The sequence below is a fragment of the Suricata suricatta genome, chromosome 9, assembly GCF_006229205.1.
Source record: "Suricata suricatta isolate VVHF042 chromosome 9, meerkat_22Aug2017_6uvM2_HiC, whole genome shotgun sequence".
In the NCBI taxonomy this organism is placed as follows: domain Eukaryota; kingdom Metazoa; phylum Chordata; class Mammalia; order Carnivora; family Herpestidae; genus Suricata; species Suricata suricatta.
Window position 1 is genome coordinate 31,058,267 of NC_043708.1, and position 24,349 is coordinate 31,082,615.

General features: G+C 42.0%; 2 long non-coding RNA genes across 2 annotated transcripts; one reads left to right on the plus strand and one right to left on the minus strand.

Moving 5' to 3' along the window:
- On the plus strand, window positions 1–20,157 carry LOC115301694. Its single transcript, XR_003913245.1, has 3 exons — window positions 1–1,052; window positions 1,592–1,745; window positions 19,738–20,157. It is a non-coding gene; the product is annotated as an uncharacterized LOC115301694 (long non-coding RNA).
- On the minus strand, window positions 19,364–23,791 carry LOC115301695. The gene is made up of 3 exons (XR_003913246.1): window positions 23,715–23,791; window positions 20,006–20,080; window positions 19,364–19,826 (listed from the first exon to the last, which is right to left on the minus strand). It is a non-coding gene; the product is annotated as an uncharacterized LOC115301695 (long non-coding RNA).
- Between the last annotated feature and the right edge of the window lie 558 nt (window positions 23,792–24,349).

Genomic DNA, 24,349 nt, shown 5'->3' on the forward strand with positions numbered 1-24,349 from the left:
CTCCTTCCGGCCCACTTCTGGGCATTTCTCTCCAGCTGCTGCTTCCTCTCAGTCCCAGCAGAGAGGGAACTAACAAGCTTATTCCATCTGTAAACTGTCTCCTGAGCCCTGTGTCCCCTCCTGGTGCCAAGAAACCTCCTTCCCTAATGCTCTGAGTCAGAGCCCAGTCGCCTTAGAATAGCAGAAGTAGTGAGTCAGGGAGAGATGAGGGCCCCCGGTAGGGTGGAAAGTGGGGGTCCAAACTAGCCTGGGGAAGTTGAAAGCAAAACTAGAGAGACATAGGTAAACTTTGCTTTGTGACATGGCCCAGGTCACTTAACGCATCTGAACCTCAATTTCTTCATATACAAAGTTGAGCTGGGACGTCAGTGCTATTTTATGTGTGGGTTAGTGAAAGTCCTGGATGGAAAGCACCTCACACAATGTCCAGCACGCAGGAGGCTTCGGAGAAGGAAGAAGACCGTCATCCTAATCATGTCTTCTTTCAGGTCCAGTGACCTGCTGACCTTTGGCCCCATGTCCATGATACTGGTGTTAAGCATAACACTGAGGACAAGTAGAAGTAGGGAGTCCTGGTGACTTCTCCAAAGATGTCACCTCCTCCTATCTATTCCCTCTCAGCACTTATGAGAACATGACGCTGGAAATGAAGCTCAGTGTTGTGAAATTCTGGGTTCTCTTTTTGTCCTAAATACTTCCGAGTAAAGCCAACCACAGAAGCCGCTCCACAGAGGTAGGATTTGAAAACCACCAGCTGGTGAAGGGGAAAGAAGTAGCAGTGTGCCAGGCTGAGGAAGCAGGAAGTACTCACAGCCATTGTGTCCCCTCCTAGCTGCCTGCAGGGCTCTCCCAGGGACTGGTTGGACCCTTTCGGTTTGTCCAACAGGAGTATGGCCGCCTTTCAGAAAAGCTAGTATAAGAAATCCAAACTTTGGAAACCAAAATGGGGACAAAGGGATCCCCATTACACACAAATGGATTCTCTGCAAAAGGCTTTCGATGACGCCCTTCTGCTGTGTAAAAAGAGGCACCCTTGGGTGTAGGCATGTAAGGTAAGCTCTGTATGAATACCGTCCGAAAACCCACCCCTCCGCAGTAGACTCTCAGTGATCCGCTCACCCCAGGCTTTGGGGGGGATGCTTGGTCATCCTCAAATGTAGGCACTTTCCACTGGAAGAAGTTTCTCAGGTTCCATCTGTCAGGGTTTTAATCTCTTTCTCTAGGAAGTCACTAAAATCAGAACTAAAAATTCCCAGTGGATCAACTGAATCTTCCCTTTTCTTCCCATTTTCCTTGGCACCTCTGAGTGCTGGCCAGGGTTGTAGGAGTCAGTTACCTGCCAACACCGTCTCCCCAGTTACAAAACGAGAAAGTGGTCTTAATATGGTCAACCATCTCTGTACCCCAAGAACAAAGCAACGTTTTTAGAATAGGTTTCCTTCAGAATTTTTATCTGTAAGGCATAAAGAACAACCCTTCTTTATGAGACCTGAACATTTAAGTGGAGTCAGGGTTAAGTTAGAAACTTAGCAAAGTATGAGACAAGAAATAAAAAAGATCTGAGTAATCAAGGTCTGTCTCTGTCCTCCAGTAGGCACAGCAAATCTCCATACTGGCGTCCTGCGCTTCACAAGGCTGGATGGCAAATGTATGTCTTGGCTCTTATTTCTCTGTGGGAAAAGTGGATGCAGACAATTCCATCTGCCTCATGTTCCCAATCTCGTTGCCTGCTGGCTCTACTCAAAGTAAGTATGACATGTTCTGTGTCCCAACAATCCATTCCTGGGCATATATTCTAGACATTCTCACCTCACCAAGGTCCTAAAGGGGATGTGTCCCAGGAGGTCCACTGGGGGTTTGTGCGTGGTGCCAGGGAAGTATTTGTCCCCATGGGGGGAGGCGTGCAAAATGTAGCCTCTCACCCCTGAGGGCCACATAGCATTGGTGGTAATGGATGGATTACTACTCATGGCAGTATAGATGGATCCTCAAAACACAATGCTGAGTGAGGAAAGGAAAACAGAAGATCCTTAACACCATACCATAGACACAAATTAAAAATGCACGCACCTAAGAGGCACCTTTATCATAGACGCATAAAACGAAAGACACATGTCACCTACACCTGAACTATTACCTGTGGGGGAAGGAGAATGACATGAATGCATAAATAAACCAGGAGAAGAGAGGACCACTCAAAAGCATGTAGGTGAATGTTCATAGCAGAATTATGCAGAGCTATCAGCGGAAACAACCCAAATGTCCACCAGCTGGTGAATGAATGCATAAAATGTGGTATATCTGTACAATGCAGGATTATTTGGCCATAAACAGGAATGAAGTAGCGACACATGCTACAGCATGGGTGGCTTTTGAGGACATCATGCTAAGTGGAAGAAGCCAGTCACAAAAGACCACACCTACTGTGTGATTCCATTTATATGAAATATCTGAAATTGACAAATCTAAAGAAACAAAGTAGATTAAGGTTACCTAGGGCCAGGGGTGATTAAAATGTTCTTTTTTTACTTTTTAAACTTTTTTTTTAGTTTATTTATTTATTTTGAGAGATAGCACAAGTGGGGAGGGTGCAGAGAAAAGGAAAGAGAGAATCCCAAGCAGGCTCCACACCATCAGCGCAGAGCCCAGTACAGGGCTGGAACTCAGGAACCATGAGATCATGACCTGAGCCAAGATCAAGAGTTGGACACTTAACTGATTGTACCACCCAGGTGGCATCATAATGAAATGTTCTAAACTTAGCTTGCAGTGACAATACAACTCAGTATATACACTGAAAACCATTGTACACATTAAATTGGTATTTCATGGTATATGAATTGAACCTCAATAAAGATATTTAAAAAGAGAAACAGGGCTCCGTTGACTAAGCAACCGACTTCGGCTCAGGTCATGATCTCATGGTTTGTGAGTTCAAGCCCTGCGTCCAGCTCTGGGCTGACAGCTTGGAACCTGAAGCCTGCTTCGGATTCTGTGTCTCCCTCTCTCTCTGTCCTCACCTGTTCATACTCTGTCTCTCTGTCTCTCAAAAATAAATAAATGTTAAAAAAAAAAAAAAAAAAAAAAAAAGAAAAACAGAAGGGGGAGTGCATGCTCACTTCGTTGCCCTTGGGTTCTTCCTCTTTGTGCTTCTGGTTTCATATTGGAATTGGGTGAGGTTCACCTACCTTAACCCTGCCCATGGGCCACTGACCTCAAATGGTGTCTCTGGCCTTCCAGCTTGAAAACCCAGCACTGGCCAGAGGCTCCCTGGAACTGACTCAAAGCTGGTCCCAGGGAAGGACGGACTAGCTGCACATAGATCCATTCCTCCACTGCCTACTGTGGCTCACAGCCAGACTGCAATGGAGGCTTTTCTCAGAATGGAAGTTAGAAGGGACATATTCAGAGCCTTATGTGTTCTGATAGCCAAGCATAGGTTTATCTTTAGTCAACAGTGTGACTCTAAGAAGACATGTGTTTCCTTCCTAGCTTTGCCAGCATAAGTTGTGTGACTATTATTTTTTAAGATTTTATTTTTTTTAAGTAATCTCTATATCCAGTGTGGGGCTCAAACCTACAACCCCGAGATCAGGAGTCACACGTTCCACCGACTCAACCAGCCAGGTGCCCCAGTTGTGTGACCTTAAAATTCTACTCCCATAAGCCTCAGTTTCTCTCTTTGGACCACCATTTCCAGGGCAACACCCATGACAGCTCCTAAGGCCATGATGGCAAGATGTGCTGGGCTGATGTGCTTTGATAAGTCAAAACGACAACTTGCGTCACAATGGGAGGGGATAGAAGGACAAGGAGAACATGAGCACAATGCTTACCACAGGGCCACATATTTCATTAATAGATGGGAAGATTGGGGCCAGAGTTTCTATATCTAGGTTGTAGCAAATCTAAGACCAGGTATCAGTGGTCTTACCTATATAGTAGACTGCTTAAAAATTTTTTTTTAAATTTTAATGTTAATTTTTTTAATGTTTTATTTACTTTTGAGAGAGAGAGACAGCTTGAGCAGGGGAGGGGCAGAGAGAGGGGGAGACACAGAATCTGAAGCAGGCTCCAGGCTCTGAGCTGTCAGCACAGAGCCTGACACGGGGCTTGAACTCACGAACTGCGAGTGTATGACCTGAGCCGAAGCCAGATGCTTAACTGACTGAGCCACCCAGACGCCCCCCCCTCCAAAAAATATTCTTAACACTTATCCATCTTCGAGAGAGACTCAGAACACAAGTGGGGGAGGGGCAGAGAGAAAGGGAGACCAAATCCAAAGCAGGCTCAAGGCTCGGAACTGTCAGCACAGAGCCTGGCACGGGGTTCAAACCTACAAACCGTGAGGTCATGACCTGAGCTGAAATTGGATGCTTAACCGACTGAGCCACCAGGTACCCCAGGAGTAGGCTGGTTTTGAATCAATAATGGAATAGAAGGGCTTGATGGGTAACAAACACCCCATCACTAGAGAGATTCAAGCCAAGGCTAGATGGCATTGCAGCTATAAAAGGAATTACCACACTCCTCTCCAAGGGAAGACAGAGGCTTCTGTTATTGACATTGCATGGGAACAGCATGGGGATGACACAACCAATCCTAGGATAGGATGGTGAAGACAGGGGCCCTGCAGCAGGAACAGGCTCATCCTGTCTACTTTCTTGAATGTGCAACTTCGTGAGAGAAGCTCTGCCTCCCCTCTGCCTTCCCCTCCTCCCTGCCCTATTCCCAGGCTGAGGTGGACAAGCCAGGACTGGTAATTGTGTTGCTTCAGTTTCCTCCCTGGCCCTGCCCTCCTCATAATCTGATTTCCAAGGTACAAGGGGTAGCAGGACCCAGGTTCCGGAAGAAATCTGCTCCCTCGTGTCTATTGGGCCTGCTAATTTGATAGAATTACTTGCTGAGCTTTCACAGAACCCCCCCATTAGGAACAAATTTCATCTGGCTTCCAGAGCCCGCCCTGGAGTACGCCCTGGGTCTCAGCTCAGAAGGAAATTCAACTTCCGATTCAATTTCTGCACAAGGAAATTAAGTCTTTATTAAAATAAGAGCAACCAGAGATGGAGCACCTACTATGAGTCAGCCGCAGCGGTGGGTGCTTTATGTTTATATTGAACAGCTCACTTGGTGTGCTGCTCCCCCTGTAAGTCCACGTGCACCAAGGTAGGCCCTTGGCCCTTTGTCACAGGATTCACCCTCCATTTGAATGGATTTGCTTTTGGGTCTGGGGCCTTTGGCCAACTCTTGAGTGATCCTCAGAGCAGCAGTGTTTCTAGGGCAAGAGGGCTGCCCACACGTGAAGCAGGCTCTCACCCAAGTCCCCTCTCCTATCCAAGGCTTCCTGGTGTTTAACAGGAACCAACAGCCCCTCAGGACGCCTACTGGAGCTCACTTTCACCATCGCACCCCATTGCCATGACTGACACCAATGGCAGTGAACCCCATTCGAAAGCTCAGCTGCCAAGCATCCTGGTGGGTATGCACGAGCATGGAGCAAAAGACACTGGGGTCTGGAGACAGGCAGCTTTGCTACCTATTAGCTGTGTGACCTTGGAGAAGTTATCTAAACTCTGAGCTGGGTCTTGCTTATGTGGGAAACGGCAGTAGTATAGTCTACATTATAGGGCAGTCATGAGAATTAAATGAAAAAAGAATAAACAGTCTAGTCCCAGTTTCACTGTGTGGGATGAGACTTATGAATCACCCTCTGCTCAAGTACTTTCCCAGAGCCTGAACCACCTGTGTGCCCAGGCATCTGGCCCTCCACTTTGATTTCCTCCCCACAAATACCAGGGTACTCAGGGTTCGGGGAGAGGGGAGGCAGAAGGGAAAGAGCTTGCCAGATTGCTCATACCATGGAAACTGGGGTTACCTGCTTGCTTTTTGAGGGTTCCCATCCCCATGGAGCTAATGACACAGACAGAAGACAAATAAGTGAATGAATATATCAAGTATATTGTAACACAAAGTCTGTTCCAGTAGACATCAGGAAGGCTCCTGGGCCCCAAGCTAGGGTGCTGGTGTCATTTGCCACCCCAGGGAAGTGACAAGTGGCTTTCCATGCACCACTCTACCCAGATAATAAGCACTCTCTCCACCAGGCAGTCAGCCTGCTAACAGAATCAGTCTAGTGCCCAAAGGTACAGCCTGCATTTCTCTGTCCTAAAGAAACTCCTTCCCTGCAGACCTGGGCTCAGCCACCAATTTCTGCTGCCACCACCAATGTGAGTGCAGATTCCAGGCAGCCTTGGGAGACACCAACTCCCCTCTCAGAGAGCTCCATGCCTGTCTCTCTCCAGCTTGCTTCTCTGCCCTTTTCAAATCTATTCAAACGTCACCTCTCCCAGAAGGGCTCCTTTGACCACGTGATCTAAATTAGGCAGCCCCACACGTGACCCCAACCTCACTTTCCTCCCTGTCCTGCCTGCCCATTTCCTTAACCAAAACTAACAAGTGACTTTAGCAAGGTCATATGATACAAAGTCAATATACAAAAAATTGTATTTCTATGATTCATTTTGAGTTAAATATTTCTTATGGTGTGAGGTAATAGTTGAAGTTAGTTGTCTTCATATGGATATCAAGTTGGTCAAGCACCACTAGTTGAAAACATGATTATTTCTCCATTAAATAACCTTAGTACCTTTGTAAAAACATTGGGCTATATATGTACTGGCCTATTTCTGAACTCTATAATATTCTGTTCACCTATATGTCCATCATTACATTAATTCCACATGTGTTCTTGCACAAAATTGTTTTGAATATTCTACATACTTTCTATTTCCACATATATTTTAGAGTCAGCTTGGCAACTTCTCCAAACACCCAACAAAGCCAACTAGCATTTTTGTTAGGATTGCTTTGAACAAATAGCATAACTAAAAAAATTTGTTTTCAATGTTTATTTATTTTTGAGGGAGCGAAAAGGAGAAGCAGAGAGAGAATTCCAAGCAGGCTACACTGTCAGTGCAGAACCCAATGCAGAGCTCGAACCCATAAACCATGAGATCATGACCTGAGCCCAACTTGGAAGCTTAACTGACTGAGCTACCCAGGCACCCCCAAAATAGTTAGATTTGAGAAGAATTGATATCTTTAAAAAAAATTTAATGTTTATTTTTGAGAGAGAGCATAAATAGAAGAGGGGCAGAGAAAAAGGGAGCCACAGAATCCAAAGCAGATTCCAGGCTGTGAGTTGTCAGCATAGAGCCAGACGCAGGGCACAAACTCATGAACCATGAGATCATGACCTGAGCCAAAGTTGGGTGCTTAAGCAACTGAGCCGCCCAGGTGCCCCAGAGGAGAATTGATACCTTAACAATATTGAGGTTTTCAATCCATAAACATGGTATACCTGTCCATTTAATTGGGTATTCTTACATTGTACATAGTAATATTTTATAGTTTCCTGTTTAGAGTTCCTCACATATATTTTGTTAAATTTATCCCAATAACCTATTAGTTTTGTGTTACTTATTCTCAAATTTTTATTTCTATTTATTGCTAGTATATAGAAATACAACTGATTTTTGTATATTGACTTTGTATCATGTGACATTGCTGAACTCATTTATTAATTTTCTTTTTTTTTTAAATATTTTATTTATTTTTGATACAGAGAGAGACAGAGCATGAGAGGGGGAGGGGCAGAGAGAGAAGGAGACACAGAACCGGAAGCAGGCTCCAGGCTCTGAGCTAGCTGTCAGCACAGAGCCTGATGCGGGGCTCGAACCCACGAACGTGAGATCTGACCTGAGCCGAAGTCGGAGGCTTAACTGACTGAGCCACCCAGGCACCCCTCATTTATTAATTTTCATAGCTTTTTTCAGGTACTTAGGGATTTCCAAAATAGTCAATCATGTTGTCTTTGAATAAAGATAGTTTCTTTTCCAATCTGTATCTATATATTTTCCAATCTGTATATTATTAAATAATTTATTTTATCTTATTTTACTGAGAGAGAGAGTGCAAGCATAGTGGGTAGAGGGGGAGGTATCATTCCATGCACAGCCCCATGTAGGATCTGAACCAAAATCAAGAGTCAGATGCTTAACCAGCAGAGCCACCCAGGTGCCCCTCCAATCTGTACATTTTTAAATTTGTTTTACTTTCCTTATTGCATTGTCTAGGACCTCCCATACAATGTTGAAAAGAAGTGGTGAAGCAGACATCTTGCCCTTTACCCAATCTTTGGAGAAAAGCATTCAGTCTTTCACCATTAATTATTCTGTCAGCTGAAGATTTTTAAAAGATATCCTTACCAAGTTAAAATTTTCTTCTATTTCTTGTTTACTGAATGTTGTCGATTTTTTTATGACTCTAGTGAGATGATGTGCTGGTATGGGAAATTGCACTGATTAATTTTCTAGTAGTAAACAAACATTTTATTTCTGAGATAAACCTGATTTGCTCAGGCCTCATTTCCCTTTCTATCTATTGTTAGATTTGATTTGCTAAAATTTTGTTAAGGATCTATGTTCATTAGGGATTTGTTTCTTTTCTTGTAATCTTCTAATCAAATCTTTTGTTTGATTTGGATATCAGGGTAGTACTGGCCTTAAAATATGAACTGGGAACTGTCCTTTTTTCCTTGCATTTTCTGAATGTTTGTGTAGAATCAATCTTATTTCTTCCTTAAATGTAGGACTTACTCCTGAAGCCATCTGGACCTGGAGGTTTCTTTGTGGGAAGATATGTATTTTTTTCAATTTGCTTTAAAAAAAATTTTAGGGGCACCTGGGTTGCTCAGTAGGCTGAGGTCATGATCTCACAGTTCAGGGATTCAAGCCCTGTTGTTGGGCTATGTGCTGGTAGCACAGAGCCTACTTGGGGTTCTTCCCCCGCTTTTCTGCCCCTCCCCTGTTCATGCTTTCCTTCTCTCTCTCAACATAAATTAATAAACATTAAAAAACAAATTAATAAAAATTATTATATTGAGATAAATTCCATGTACCATAAAATTCACCATTTTAAAGCATATAATTCAGTGGTTTTTGCTGTATTTACTTTGTGCAATCATCATCATTATCTAATTCCAGAACATGTTTATTACCCTAAAAAGAAACTCCACACTTCCCAATCCCCTCTTTCCCCCATCCTCTGTTAACCACTTCTACTTTCCCTGTGTATGTAATAGCCTATTATGGATATTTTATAGAAATGAAATAATACAATACATGGCCTTTTGTGTCTGGTTTCTTTACAGAATTTTTTCAGGGTTCATTCTTGTGTATCATATATTAGTACTTCATTTTTATTGCTGGATAACATTCCATTGTACGTATATGCCACATCTGTTTATCCATTCATTAGTTGATGGAAATTTGGATTACTTCCATTTTTTGGCTATTACAAACAATAATATGAACATTCATGTACAAGTTTTATGTGAACATATACTTTCAGTTCGCTTGGGTATATACTTAGGAGTAGAATTGGTAGTTCATCTGGTAACTCTATGTTTAACTTCTCTTTTTTTTAAATTTTTAATGTTTATTTTTGAGAGAGAGACATAGACAGGGAGAGGGGGAGGGACAGAGGGAGAGAGGGAGGCACAGAATCTGAAGCAGGATCCAGGCTCCAAACTCTCAGCACAGAGTCTGATGCAGATTTTGAATTCACAAACCAAAAGATCATGATCTGAGCCAAAGTCAGATGTTTAACGGACTAAGCCACCCAGGTGTCCCTCTATGTTTAATTTCTTGAGAACGGCCATACTGTTTTCCAAAATGGCTGCAGCATTTTACACTCCCAACAGCAATGTATGAGGCTTCTGAATTCCCCATATTCTTGCCAACAGCTGGTATTTTCCATTTTCTTATTACAGTCATATTAGTGCATGTGAAGTGGTATCTCATTGTGGTTTTGCGTTGTATTTCCTTAATGATTAATGATATTATTTAAAAAATTTTTTTATTTTTAAACATTTTTTATAAGTTTATTTTGTGTGAAAGAGAGAGCTCATTCAGGGGAGGTGTAGAGAGAGAAGGAAACAGAGAATCCCAAGCAGACCCTGTGCTGGCAGTCTGGAGCCCAATGTGGGTCTCGAACCCACAAAATGTGAGATCATGATCCTAGCCGAAACAAAGAGTCAGATGCTTAACTGAGTGAGTCCCAAGCACTCCTATATATACTCTTTAGAGAAATGTCTATTCAAATCCTTTTCCCATTTAAAAAAATATTTATTTATTTTGTGAGAGAGAAAGAGAGAGAGCGCATGCATAAGCAAGGGAGGCGCAGAGAGGGAAAGAAGCTCAAGCAGGCTCTGCACTGTGAGCACAGAGCCCAACACAAGGCTCAATCTCATAAATCATGAGATTATGACCTGAGCCAAAATCAAGAGATGCTTAACCAACTGAGCCACCCTGGTGCCCTTCTTTTGCCCATTTTTAAATTGGGTTGTTGGTCTTATTATTGAGTTGTGTTTTTATGTATTCTGGATACTAGAGCTTTATCAGATACGTGACTTGGAAATATTTTTTCCCATTCTGTGGGTTTTGACTTCACTTTTTTGTTAGTGTCCTTTGATGGTAATTATCTAATTTAATTTTTTCCCTTTGGTTGCTTGTGCTTTTAATATCATAACTCAGAAACAACTACAGGATCATCTGGGTGGCATATTCAGTTGGGTCCATGTCTAACACTTGATTTTGGTTCAGGTCATGGTCCCAAAGATGTGGGATCCGGCCCTTAAGATTCTCTCTCTCTCTCTCTCTCTCTCTCTCTCTCTGCGGGGTGCCTGGGTGGCTCAGTTGGTTAAATGTCCACTTCGGCTCAGGTCATGATCTCACATGAGTTTGAGCCCCACATCGGGCTCTCTGCTGACAGCTGGGAGCCTGGATTCCCAGATCTGCTTCTGATACTGTGTCTCCTTCTCTCTCTGCCCCTCCTCCATTCACACTCTGCCTCCCTCTCCCTCTCTCAAAAAAAATAAATAAACATTAAAATAAATAAATAGCTTTGCTAATAATTCTGTCATTAAAAAAAGATTCTCTCTGATAACCATTAGTTAAGAATCTGTTTTTTGATTTGTCTCTTTTTTGTTTTTGTTTTTGTTTCTTAAATTCTACATATGCGTGAAATCACATGGTATTTGTCCTTCTCTGAATGACTTATTTCGCTTAGTACTATACTCTCTAGATCCATCCACATCATTGCAAATGGCAAGATTTCATTCTTTTTTATGGCTGAGTAATATTCCCTTGTCTGTGTGTGTGTATCACATTTCACATGTTCTTCATCCATTCATCTATCAATGGACATTTGGGTTGCTTCCATAGTTGGGATATTGTAAATAATGCTGCCATAAACATAGGGGTGCATATGTCTTTTTGAATTAGTGTTCTCATATTCTTTGGGTAAATACCCAGTAGTGGAATTACTGGATTAAATGGTAGTTCTATTTTTTTTTTTTTTAAGGAACTTCCATACTGTTTTCCACAGTGGCTGCACCGGTTTGCATTCTCACCAACAGTGCATTAGGGGTTTTTTTTCACATCATCACCAACACTGGCTGTTCCTTGTGGGGTTTTTTAAATGTTTTATTTATTTTTGAGACAGAGAGTATGAGTGGGGGAGAGGCAGAGAGAGAGGGGACAGAAGATCCGAAACAGGCTCTGTGCTGACCGCACAGTGGGGCTCAGACTCACAAACATGAGATCATGACCTGAACTGAAGTCAGACGCTCAACTGGCTGAGCCGCCCAGGTTCCCCTTTTGTGTTTTTGATTTTAGCCATTCTGATAAGTATGAGGTGGTATCTCACTGTGATTTTGATTCACATCACCCTGATGGTGTGTGACACTGAGCATCTTTTGGTGTCTGTTGGCCATCTATATGTCTTCTTTGGAGAAATGTCTGTTCATGTCTTCTGCCCAAATATCTGGATTATTTGATATTTTTTGGTGTTGAGTTTTATCAGTTCTCTATATATTTTGGATACTAACCCTTTATTGGATATGTTATTTTCAGCAAGAATATTTTAAACCAAAATTTAGTTTCTTTAATAAATATTGGGGTATTCAAATTCTCTATTGTTTCCTAAATAAGCTTTGATACTTTGTCTTTCAAGGAATTTATACAATGCATCTCACTGGTCAAACTTATTGACATATAAAGTTGTTTGAAATAATTGCTTCTCTTTTTAATGCTCAGGCTTTCCACTGATGTTTTTATTCTGAAAGAAATAATTTGTCTCCTTTCTTTTTTCATGATCAATCTAGATGTTTATGAATTTTATTCATTTTTTCAAAGATCCAGGGGGCAGGCGCCTGGGTGGCTTAGTTGGTTGAGCATTGGACTCTTATTTTTGGCTCAGGTCATGATCTCAGGGTTCCTGAGTCTGAGCCTCACATCAGGTTCCACACTAATCCAGCTTGGGATTCTCTTGCTCTTCTTCTCTCTGGGCCCCTCCCCTGCTCATGCATGTGTGAGTGCTTTCTCTCTCTCTCTCTCTCTCTCAAAATAAATAAATAAAATGAACTTAAAAAAAAATTTTTTTTTTAATCTAGTGCAGAGCCTGATGCAGGGGCTCTAACTCACAAACTGTGAGATCATGACCTGAGCTGAAATCAAGAGTTGGGTACTTAAGGGGCATCTGGGTGGCTCAGTTGGTGAAGTATCCAACTTCAGTTCAGGTCATGATCTTGTGGTCTGTAAGTTTGAGCCCTGCATCAGTCTCTGTGCTGACAGCTCAGATTCTTCGGATTCTGTGCCTCCCCTTCTCGCTCTGCCCCTCCCCGACTCGTGCTCTGTCTCTCTTGCTCTCAAAAATAAATAAGACATTAAAAATTTTTCCTTAAAAGAGTTGGATGCTTAACCGACTGAGCCACCCAAGCAACACTCAAAGATCTAGCTTTCAATTTCATCAATTTTCTCTATTGTTTGTCCATTTTCTGATTCATTAATCTCAACATTATTATTTTTCCTTCCTTTTACATGGGCTAATTCAATTTACTCTTCTTTCTCTAGCTTCTTAAGGTGCAAACTTTATTGATTTGAGATCTTTTAAATTTTTTTATTTTTTTATTTTTATTTATAGTTAATGCCAAGTTGGTTTCCATATAACACCCAGTGCTCTTCCCCACAAGTGCCCTCCTCCATGCCCATCACCCCCCTTCCCCTCCCCCTCCTTCTTCAGCCCTCAGTTTGTTTCTAGTATTCAAGAGTCTCTCATGATTTGCCTCCTCCCTCTCCTTCTTTTTTCCCCCCTTCCCCTCCCCATGGTCCCCTGTTATGTTTCTCCTGTTAGACCTATGAGTGAAAACATATGGTATCTGTCTTTCTCCACCTGACTTACTTTGCTTAGCATATAAACACTTGATGCTATGAGTTTTGTGACTTTTTTAAATCTTTTGTTTGTTTGAAATATAATTGACATATCCAAATTTTTTTTTTCAAGGAAACTCTATGCCCAATATGGGGCTGGAACTCATGACTCTGAGATCAAGAGTCATATATTCTATCAACTGAGTCAGCCAGGCACCCCACAATGAGTTTTATTTTAAGCATTTCATTAGCTGTATTCCACAAATTCTGATGTTATATTTTCACTCAGTTCACAGTATTTCCTAACGTCCCTTGGATTTTTCATGGGTTTTTTTTTCTTTTGACCTGTGGGTTATTTAGAAGTGTTTTTAAAATTTCCAAATATTTGAAAAATTTCCTAGAAATCTTTCTCATTGGTTTTTAGCTGAAATCTCTTGTGGTCAGAGAATATATTCTAATTGACTTCAGTCACTTACCTTTATTCAGATATGGTCTATTTTGCTGACTATTTCATGTGTACTGTAGAGGAACTTACATAATGCTGCTCTTAAGTGGAGTGTATTATAAATATCAATTAGATCAAGTTATTCTATATTCTTATCTTTTGTTTATGGATTCTATTAGTTACTAAGAAAAACTTTGAAGTCTTTAACTATAATTATGGATTTTCCAATTTCTCCTTTAATTTCTTTTATCTTTTGATATATTTTAGAGCTCTATTTTTAGGTATATATATATATATACTTAGGATTGTTATATCTTCTTGATGAACTGATCTTTTATCATTTTCAATGTCCCCCTTCTCTGTGCTGACAGAGCAGAGTCTGCTTCAGATTTTGTGTCTCCCTCTCTCTCTGCCCCTGCCCGACTCACACTCTGTGTGTGTGTGTGTCTCTCTCTCAAAAATAAATAAATATTAAAAAAATAAATGTCCCCCTTTATCCCTGGTAATATTTGTTATTCTAAAGTCTACTTGTCTGATATTAAAATAATTGCTTCAGGGTGCCTGGCTGACTCAGTCAGCCAGCAACTCCTGATCCTGGAGGATCATGAGTTCAAGCCCCATGCTGTGCTTAGAACTTACTTTTTTCAAAAATACTGCATTAATCATTCTTTTTGAAGTTTTATCTTAATGTTTTGTTGAAGTATAATTGACATATAATAAATTGCACATACTTAGAATATGCAATTTGGTAATAAGTTTTGACATATGTTTATACTCATGAAACCATCTTCACAATCCAACTGTATTTTGACTGCTGTTTGTATGTTATGTCTTTTCCCACTTTTTCACTTAAAAATTTTTTTCAGTGTTTATTTTTGAGAGAGAGATAGCACTCAAGCGGGGGAGGGGCAAGAGAGAGGGAGACACAGAATCTGAAGCAGGCTCCAGGCTCCAAGCTGTCAGCATGAGCCAGACACAGGGCTCAAATTCACAAACCATGAGATCATGACCTGAGCTGAAGTAGGATGCTTAACCGACTGAGCCACCCAGGAACCCCCACTTTTTCTCTTTTAATGTATCTATATCTTTATATTTAAAGTAGATCTCTAATAGGTGCCTGGCTGGTTCAGTGTGCAACTCTTGATCTCAGGGTTGTAAGTTCAAGCCCCACATTGAGTATAGGTATTACTAAAAAAATAAATTAAAAACTTAAAAAAAAATAAAGTTGAGGGCCACCTGGATGACTCAGTCAGTTAAGTGTCCAACTCTTGGTTTCAGCTCGGGTCATGATCTTGCGGTTTGTGAGTTTGAGCCCTGTGTTAGACTCTGCGCTGGTGGTGTGAAGCCTGCTAGGGATTCTCTCTCCCTCTCTCTTTCTCCCCCTCCCCTATTCTATCTCTTTCTAAAAATAAATAAGCTAGGGGTGCCTGGGTAGCTCAGTCGGTTAAGTGTCCAACTTCAGCTCAGATCATGATCTCATGGCTTATAAGTCTGAGTATCATATCAGGCTCTGTGCTGACAGCTGGGAGCCTGGAGTTTGTTTCGGATTCTGTGTGTCTCTCTCTCTCTGCCCCTTCCCCAGCTCACACTCTGTCTCTCTCTCAAAAATAAATAAACATTTAAAAAAATTAATAAAAAAATAAAAATAAAAAACTAAAAAAATTAAAAATAAAAACATAATAAGGTTGATTTCTTTTTCCTTTTCAGTAAAATGATAATCTCTGCCTTTTATGTGGAATAGTTAGACTACTTACACTTAACGTAAATATCAATATGTTTGGGGTTAAATCTACCATCTTACTACATATTTTCTATTTTTTCTTATTTCCTTTTTTAAATAAGTATTTCATTTTTATGTAATCTCTCCACTGAATATGGGGCTTAAACTTACAACTCTGAGATCAAGCGTTGCATGCTCTACTGACTGAACCAGCCAGGCACCCCTGTTTTCTACCTTTCTTTGTTCATTTTCCTGCCTTCTTTCTGATTGAATATTTTTATGATTCAATACTATCTCCACTATTGCCTCATTAGCTATATGTTTTTGCTTCATTTGGGGAGTTCCCACAGCTCTTAGTTTATCCACATGGTAGAAGTACAAAAAAATTGAATAAGTTGAATTATAGTTTATAAGTGAATCTTTGCCAAGGTGTTGATGATTGATGATAGGTTGATGATGACCTGTCCAGGTGACATATAGTTACTTCTTCCTAAAGTGATTGATAGGGAAAAGTTTCTGACCTAATAAGCCAAGTTCTTTGGGAATATTCAGCAAGTACATAGTCACTTAACCATGGGTTATGAGAGGTAACAGGATCTCCCTCTCCTGGTTGTTGTGAAGAGTAAATGAGATAATTCATTAATTTAACATACATTTATTGAGCACACACTATATAGCAGTCGGTGTTTTAAACAATTAAGGTATATAGGGGCACCTGGGTGGCTCGGTCAGTTAAGAGTCCAACTTCATTCAGCTCAGGTCATGATCTCACGGTTCGTGGGTTCAAGCCCCCTGTGGGGCTCTGGGCTGATAACTCAGAGCCTGGATCCTGCTTCGGATTCTGTGTCTCCCTCTCTCTCTCTCCCTTCCCCACTCACTCTCTGTCTCTCTCAAAAATAAATAAACATTAAAAAATATTTAGATAGTTAATATACATCAAAGACCAAAACAGATAAAAAGCTCCATCTTCATAGAGCTTACGTGATAGTAAAGGAAGACTTAGAATAAACACAACACATAAGTAAAAGATGTGGTATGTTCCATGATATTCTGTGCCTCACTAAGAAAATAAAGCAAGTGAGGAGATTTAGAATGTTGGGAGGTTCAGTTTTCAAACAGGATAGTTCTGGAAGACCTCACCGAGAAGATGATGCTTTAGTAAAGATGAAGGAGGTGAGAGAGTGAGTCACACAGATCCCTAAGAGGTTTTCATCCAGAGGGACCAGCAAGTGTAAAGACCCCGAGGCAGGAGCGTAGCCAGTGTTCCAAGAGCAAGGAGGCCCATGCGGCTGTTGTGAGCGATGCAGGAGTGGGAGGAGATGAGGTCAGAGGAGTCAAACTAGTTGTTCAGAGGCTGCAGGAAGGGTTTTGGCCTTTGCTCTGAGTGAGATGAAGCCGCGAGAGCATTTTGTGCAAAGGAATGACATGACGGGCAGACGTTTTAGCAGAACCCTCTGTGTGTGCCGCTGTGTGGAGGATAGACACGGGCCAGGCCTGTAACGGGAAGACGGGCTGCGAGGCTGCAGCAATAATCCCAGAGAAAGTGAATGGCCAGCGAGTGCCGAATGCAGGGACTCAGTCAGCACTGGGATAGTTTCCAGGAGCAGAAACCCATTCACTCTGTCACAAGTTAAAATAGTAGGGTCTGGGGGCACCTGGCTGGCTCAGTCAGTGCAGCATACAACTCTTGATCTCAGGGCTGTGAGTTCAGGCCCCATGCGGGGTATAGAGATTACTTCAAAAACTAAATCTAAAAAAAAAAAAAAAAGCAAAACAGTCAGGTCCAGAGGGTGGTTAATTTAAGGACAGAAGGGAATCTGGATTTGGAAATCAGCTAGTCAGTTGGTGATCCGCACCCCGTACCTCCACCATAGGTCTCAGTGAACAGTTGGCTCTCGCCCGCTCTTCCTGTGGGCTGGCTTTCTTGGATTGATCAGGACTGGACTGACGAGGAGCTGTCCTTGCCTGCTGCTCAAGGATGGTGTCCCCTCCCCTTTTAACCGGCCTGACTTCCCATTGCTGATTGGACAAAAGAAGCTCCTGGCAGGCCCAAGTCTCAGCCTCTCGCAAAGCTCTCTATCCAGTGCTATTATTAATAATGATTAAAATGTTTTCAACTTATCTCCATGTTTCATAGCTTTTAGAGCTGGAAAAATAGCATATTCCAGGAGGGCAGAAAGCATTATGGCTAAGATGTGTTCTGGAACCCAACATTTGGAACGGGAATCCTGGTTCTACAACTTATTAGCTCTGTAACCTTGGGAAAATTATTTGACCTCATTTATAAAAGCCAATTAATGTGTTTGCCATGCACTGTATAAAACTCAAAAGGCACAAAAGGATATACAGTAAAAATCATTTTCCTCCTACCCCCTGCACCCCCTGGTCTCATATGTCCCCAGACTCCACACTGGAGTTAACAAACTTCAATGATCAGTTTCTCTCTTAATCTTTTTTTATCTTTATTTATTATTGATAGAGAAACAGCATGAGTGAGGGTGGGGCAGAGAGAGAAGGAGATACAGAATCTGAAACAGCTCCAGGCTCTGAGCTAGCTGCACAGAGCCCGATGCGGGGCTTGAACCCACAAACTCTGAGATCATGACCTGGGCTGAAGTCAGGCACTTAACCGACTGAGCCACGCAGGCGCCCCAATCTTTTGAAGCCTCAATTTCCTCTTCTGTAAAATGGAAACAATGACACTGGCCCAGCCTCCCACCCAAAGCTTTTATAGAGATCAGATGAACTAATATGTGCAGAAGTGCTTGATCGGGAAGCCGCAGAGACGATGCAAATGGAAGGACCCAATTCACGAAAGCCCAGGACATGACTCTTGAACTCAGACTGGCTGGAACGGGTCATACCTTTAATAGCCAGAGTCTGTCAGGTTGTCCTCATCAATCTCAAGTCTGAGTTTTGTTGATTTGTGGAGTCTCTCATAATTTTTGGATGGTCAAAATCCTATTTGTCTTTCAAATAGATGTCACCTGTTCTGAGAGGCTTTCCCTGGTTCCTTCTGCAGACCCTGCCCCCAATTCAGATGTGCTTGCTGTCTGTTTGGGCCCAAGAATCTCCCTCCAGATCTTTCTCTGCTGTGGGAGGCCTTCCCCTTTTCTGCTGACATATCACGAAGCCGCCATCTGTGGTGGGAGAGCAAAGCTTAGAATCTGGCGTCATTTCCCATGAGCTGTGTGACCTCGAAACCTCAGTTCCTTCATCTGTAGATTTTGGTTAATAACTACCTATAAGGCAGCAGTTAGATGTTTTGACCTCAGGACCTACAAAGAGCTTTTATATATTCAGGTTATAGCTGAATATTGATTTACCTGAAATGTACTGTATTACTTATAGCTGTGTTTTTATTTATCCATATATATCATATTAAAATTAAAACTGAGAAATTAAAACATATTTATTAATTCCTTTAAAAATAACAATAACCAACCTATTGCATGTGAATATGCTTAATTTTAATTTTAAAAGTTATGTGTACTTTCCAAAACAAAAACATTCATGTAAAGAATGATATTCTTTTACATTTTTGCAAATCTTTCTAGTAGAAGATAGCTAGATTCTCATTATGTATTCTATATTGAGTCGCTGAAATATGTGCTTTTGGTTGAAGTATATAATCCAACCTCACGCAGAAATGCAATTGGAAAAGGCAGGAGTATCTTAGTGGCCTTTTAAAGTTCTTGTGGATATTCTTCTTTGACATTATACCAAAAATCAGTAAGTGAGAATTTCTTAAGGTCAACTGCAATGTGAATCCTGAAACTATTCAAAAATCTTTTCATATTCTCTCATACTAAAATCATGGGTTTACCTTATACTTTAAGTGGACATTTTACCCACACATGATTTTGTAACTTTGTGCATTAGTCCTTTAGAAAGTATAGTTTTATTGAATATGCAAGTCTCCTGAAAGTTGACACATTCGTTATCAGCACACAAAAATTCACATGGCTAATATCACCAGCAATTTCACCAGAGCAGTCTTTAAGCATCAGGAAGCTGTCAAGTTCACAATGGCAGATACACGTTTTCCAAAACTCTGTCATACAATTGTTTTCTTTGAAGTGGCAGGCTCATTTTGTTTATTTTTGAGAAAATGTTTGCCAAATATCCAAACATGAATACTGTGATTGTCAGGCTTTCTTTCAAGTAAAAATGATGTTCCATGAAAAAGATGGCTAATTTAGCTTGTAACTCAAAAATACCAATACTTCTTCTTGACCCAGCCATTGCACTTTGGAAGGTGATTAAAGTGCTTTCTGTATACTTCCCATTTCCTCACACAGAATAGTCAAAAGACAGTACTCAGGGGGAGATTTAATAAGATAATAATCCTTGCTGCTTCATCAAGGACGTCCTTCAGTGAAACTGGAATCTGCAAATGTGTGGTGGTGAAGAAAACAACGACCATTAGTATAGTTTGGTGCCACTGCCTTGGTTCATGCTACCACATCAGCATCTTGGCCCACCATTGCTTTTGTACCATTGGTGCAAATGTCAACATAGCGAAGAAGGTAAATAACATCTTAGTATTATTATGAAAATAGTTCTAACCTTGAGGGGTCTGCTGCAAGAGACTTGGGGGTCCCCAGGGGCCAGCAAACTCACTTCAAGAACCACTCAACAGGGCTGTTGTAAGGATCAGACAAAATAATGTACATAAAGCAGTTGGCATGGTACCTGACACAATCTAAGTGCTAAATAAATGCAAGTGATTCTATTTATTTTTCAAAATGGTTCCACATATTTTATCTCACAATGACCTTTCTGTCCCCCTCCCGTATCTAGCCCAGACTGCTTCATAGTATGAGTTCCCTGGATTATACTTACCTATGAGCTTCCCAAGGGCGTCCATCTGTAACCCAGAGGTTTGCCTAGTGTCCAGCTTATTTAAATGAATAAATTAGTCAAGGTCTATATGCCAATTTTCATTTTATAGATGAAAAGTGCCGAGTGTCTGAGATAGAGTGATTTTTCATCTGGTCACTGTACTGGTAAGGTCAATGCTAAGGAGCAGGGGAGAGGTCAGGCAGCAAACCCACTGGAATCTACTGGGAGTAAGGGTGGAGGGAGGGCATGGAAACCCTTGCCTGGTATAAAGATTATAAACAGACTGCCCAAAGGCCAAGTTTGCCCACTGATGCCTGCTTGGTGCTTTACATTTTAAATGGTTCTCAAGGAAAATGAGTTTAAATGAGGAATTTACAAATAAGGAAATCTAAAGGCTAAAAAGCATCTGAAGAGATGTTCAAACTCATGAGTAATCAGAGAAATGCAAATTAGAACAATGATATCGCCCTTCACACTTAATAAACTGGCACTAGTAGAAAGCTAGGTGATTCCCAGCTTTGGCACGGATGTGGGTAAACAGGAACTCCCATGAACATCGGTGAGCAGGTCAACTGCTATTCTGAAGCATAATCAGACAGTGCGTAGTCAAAGGAGGCATAAGCTTCCCATCCTAGGACATGGTCCTGTGCAAGTATCCTAAATACATTTTCAAACCGGTGCACAAGTTTGTGTAAAGCTGCATGAAACTGCTGAGTGTAGCAGTGTTTAAGGGCAGTGGAGAACCAGAGACCTCTGAGGGTCCATCTCAATGGAGTGAATAGGAAAAATATGGTCGATGTACACCATGAATCATTGCATCAATTGGGTCCCTGAAGAAACCAGATGTAGGCTCAAAAGGAGTGAATGAGGAGTAAGAAAAGACTGTTTACAAGGCGTGTGCATGGTTCAGGGAACCAATAAGGAATGGTAAAGCCCCAAGATCTAACAAGAGAGACAAGTGGAGAGAACCACTGAACCAACCAGACCTGTAGCCGTAAGGGTGGGTCACTGTACAAAAGCAGTGACCTTAGGTAGAAGAACACAGTTACTGACAAACTACTAGCAAAGTGGGAGCTAAGAGATGTTGGATTAAACATCTCCCTTCCGGCCCTCTGACCTCCTGATTGGGCCCCCTACTGGCCAATCCAATGGGAAGTCAGAGGGCAAGGGAGCCCAGGGTGTGGAATGGGAAGAAGGAAGGTGGAGAGTAAATCTGAAGGGGCAAATGCAGAACGCGGTCAGAAGTGTAATGCAGCGGTTGCAAATAATGAACTAGCTGTAGACAGAGCAACATGGCTGGATCTTAAAACAGAGGACTGAGAGTAAAACGAAGAAGCAGAATGAGATCCACACACGATGCCATTTAATGTCATTTTAAAAACACATACAGGGGCGCCTGGGTGGCTCAGTCGGTTAAGCGTCTGGCTTCAGCTCAGGTCATGATCTCATGGTTCATGGGTTCTAGCCCCACGTCAGGCTCTGTACTGACAGCTCAGAGCCTGGAGCCTGCTTCAGGTTCTGTGTCTCCCTCTCTCTCTGACCCTCCCATGCTTGCACTGACTCTCTCTGTCTCTCAAAAATAAATTAAAAACTTTAATAAAAAATTTTTTAATGCATACAATCTGGGGCACCGGGCCGGCCCAGTCAGGAGAGCGTGCGACTCTAGATTTTGGGGTTGTGAGTTTGAGCTCTATGTTGGGCACAGAGATTACTTTAAAAATGCATACAATCTAATATATATAATTTTATATACTGTATGTTCATATTATTATATATAATAGCATAGAATTGCTGGGAATAACTTAAATGAAAGACATGTATGACCTGTACATCAGAAATGACAGCACATTTGCTGAGAGAAATTAAAGAATAAAATAAGTAGAGCAATATGCCCTGTTCATGGGTTGAAAGAAGCAATATTGTAAAGACATCAGTGTTCCTCGAATTCAGTGCCATAGATTCAATGCAATTCTAACCAAAGTCCCATCAGGACAAGCTGATTCTAAAACCTGTGTAGAGGGGCGCCTGGGTGGTTCAGTCAGTTAAGCATCCAACTTCGGCTTAGGTCATGATCTCACCGTCTGTGGGTTCGAGCCCCATGTCAGGCTCTGTACTGACAGCTCAGAGCCTGGAGCCTGCTTCAGATTCTGTGTCTCCCTCTCTCTCTGCCCCTCCCCTGCTCACTCTTTGTCTCTCTCTCTCTCTCTCTCTAAATAAAATAAAGACATAAAAATTAAAAAAATAAAATCAAATCTGTGTAGAAACGCAAAGGACCTATGATAGCCAAAATAATCTTGCAAAAGAAGGAAATAATTGTAGAACGCCCCACTACCTGTTTGAAGACTTAGGATAAAAACCATGATGATCAAGACGGTGCAGTATTGGCAAAGGCTAAATAAACAGATCAGTGGAACACAAGAGTCCAGAAACAGATCCACAGAGAATACAGTTCATTGATTTTGAAAAAGACATCAAGGCAATGCGGTGGGTAGAATAAAGTTATATCAATGAACTGTTCTGGAACAACAAGTTATTCACATAGAGAGAAATGAACCTTGACCCCTATCTCATACCAAACACAGAAGTTAGCTCCAAAGGTATCACCCACCTACACTCAAAAGCCGAAGCTCTAAAGCTTCTGGATGAAAACATAGGAGACTATCTTCACAAGCTTGGGCTAGGCAACTATTTTTTAGAACGGGCACAGAAAGCAGTACCTTTAAAAGAAAAAAAACTGGTAGGTTTCCCTTTCCTTCTAGAAGAATCCCTGAGTCTCCCTCCATGCCTCTTCTGCATCTTGAGGTGCCAGCGCTCCCCACAAGCTCCGTGCGGCACCCCCAGCCCTCTGCTGCCACAGCTGCCACGTTTCCCCAAAACGAGGGCCTTCGGTGCCCATTCTTATAACTTGGCCCCGATTTACTCAGCTTTTCCTTTAAAGCAACTCACTCCCTTTTACTTAAATCGTGCCCCACCTTCTTCAGCGTTGTCGTAAAGTCGTTGCTGTGATATCCCTAGTGTGATAGTCTTGTCATTTTTCTCTATTACATATTAAATCACTATTAACATGTTTTGAAAATGTGTGAACAACCTAGAGTTATTTCATGTACTGCACTTTTTACACGTTCTCGGGAATATGTGTGCCAGTGTGGATGTGTGTATCTAAGGGGGTGTGTGTGTGTGAGTACGTGCACACGTATACAAATATATATGTGTGAGTGCGTGGTAGGTGAGTGTAGGCGCGTGTGGGTGTATGTGTGAGTGTGTATGAATATGCAAGTGTGTGTCTGAATGTGTTGATGTGTTCCTGAGTGTGCCCGAAGGTGTGGGTCCGTGAGTGTTAGATGGGACAGGCTGGAGAAAGACTGGATGGTCTACATACTGATGAGTGTGGGGGTGACCGCCTCCCCTGCCCCCCAGCAAGAGCCCCACTCACCAGGAACCATGCAGGGCAGAGAAAAGGCATGTGGCCAGCGCCCCTCCAGTCACTTCCCTGCCCATTATCCCCAAGCCCTCCGAGGAGGAGGGAAGTCTTTCCTCGGCCAAGGGAGCTCCTGGTGACAGCCAGCATCCTGGTAACCATCACCAGGGACTGACAGTACTTCTGGGAACAGCGGGAGCCAGTAGGCGGGGGCAGATCCTCTGTTGCTATATTTATAGGTCTGGATTTAGCCTAGGACCTTGAGACAAGGGACCGAGCTCCCAACTTTTCAATATGCTCATTCCCCTGGCAACCTTGTGCAAGGGATATTTTTTAGGAGTTCAGAGAGGTTAGGTAAATTGCCTAAGATCACACAGCTTGGATATTCAGAACCAGAGTAGGACCCAAGTCTTCTGGGTCTAAGGTCAAGGATTTTTTCCACAACAGCACAGGCAGCACGACACACCCAAAGCCCTGCTGCAGCCACTTCCTGGACAGGAGAACCCAGGCAAGAATGACAAATGTCACCTGATTTCACTATGCCTGTGAAAGCACATCAGTCAGCGACTGTGGTCTCAGCTAAATGGTTCTTTCGCACACTCCCATTCAGGTACAGAAGCCTCATGAGTGGGGCGGTACTCCACATAGCA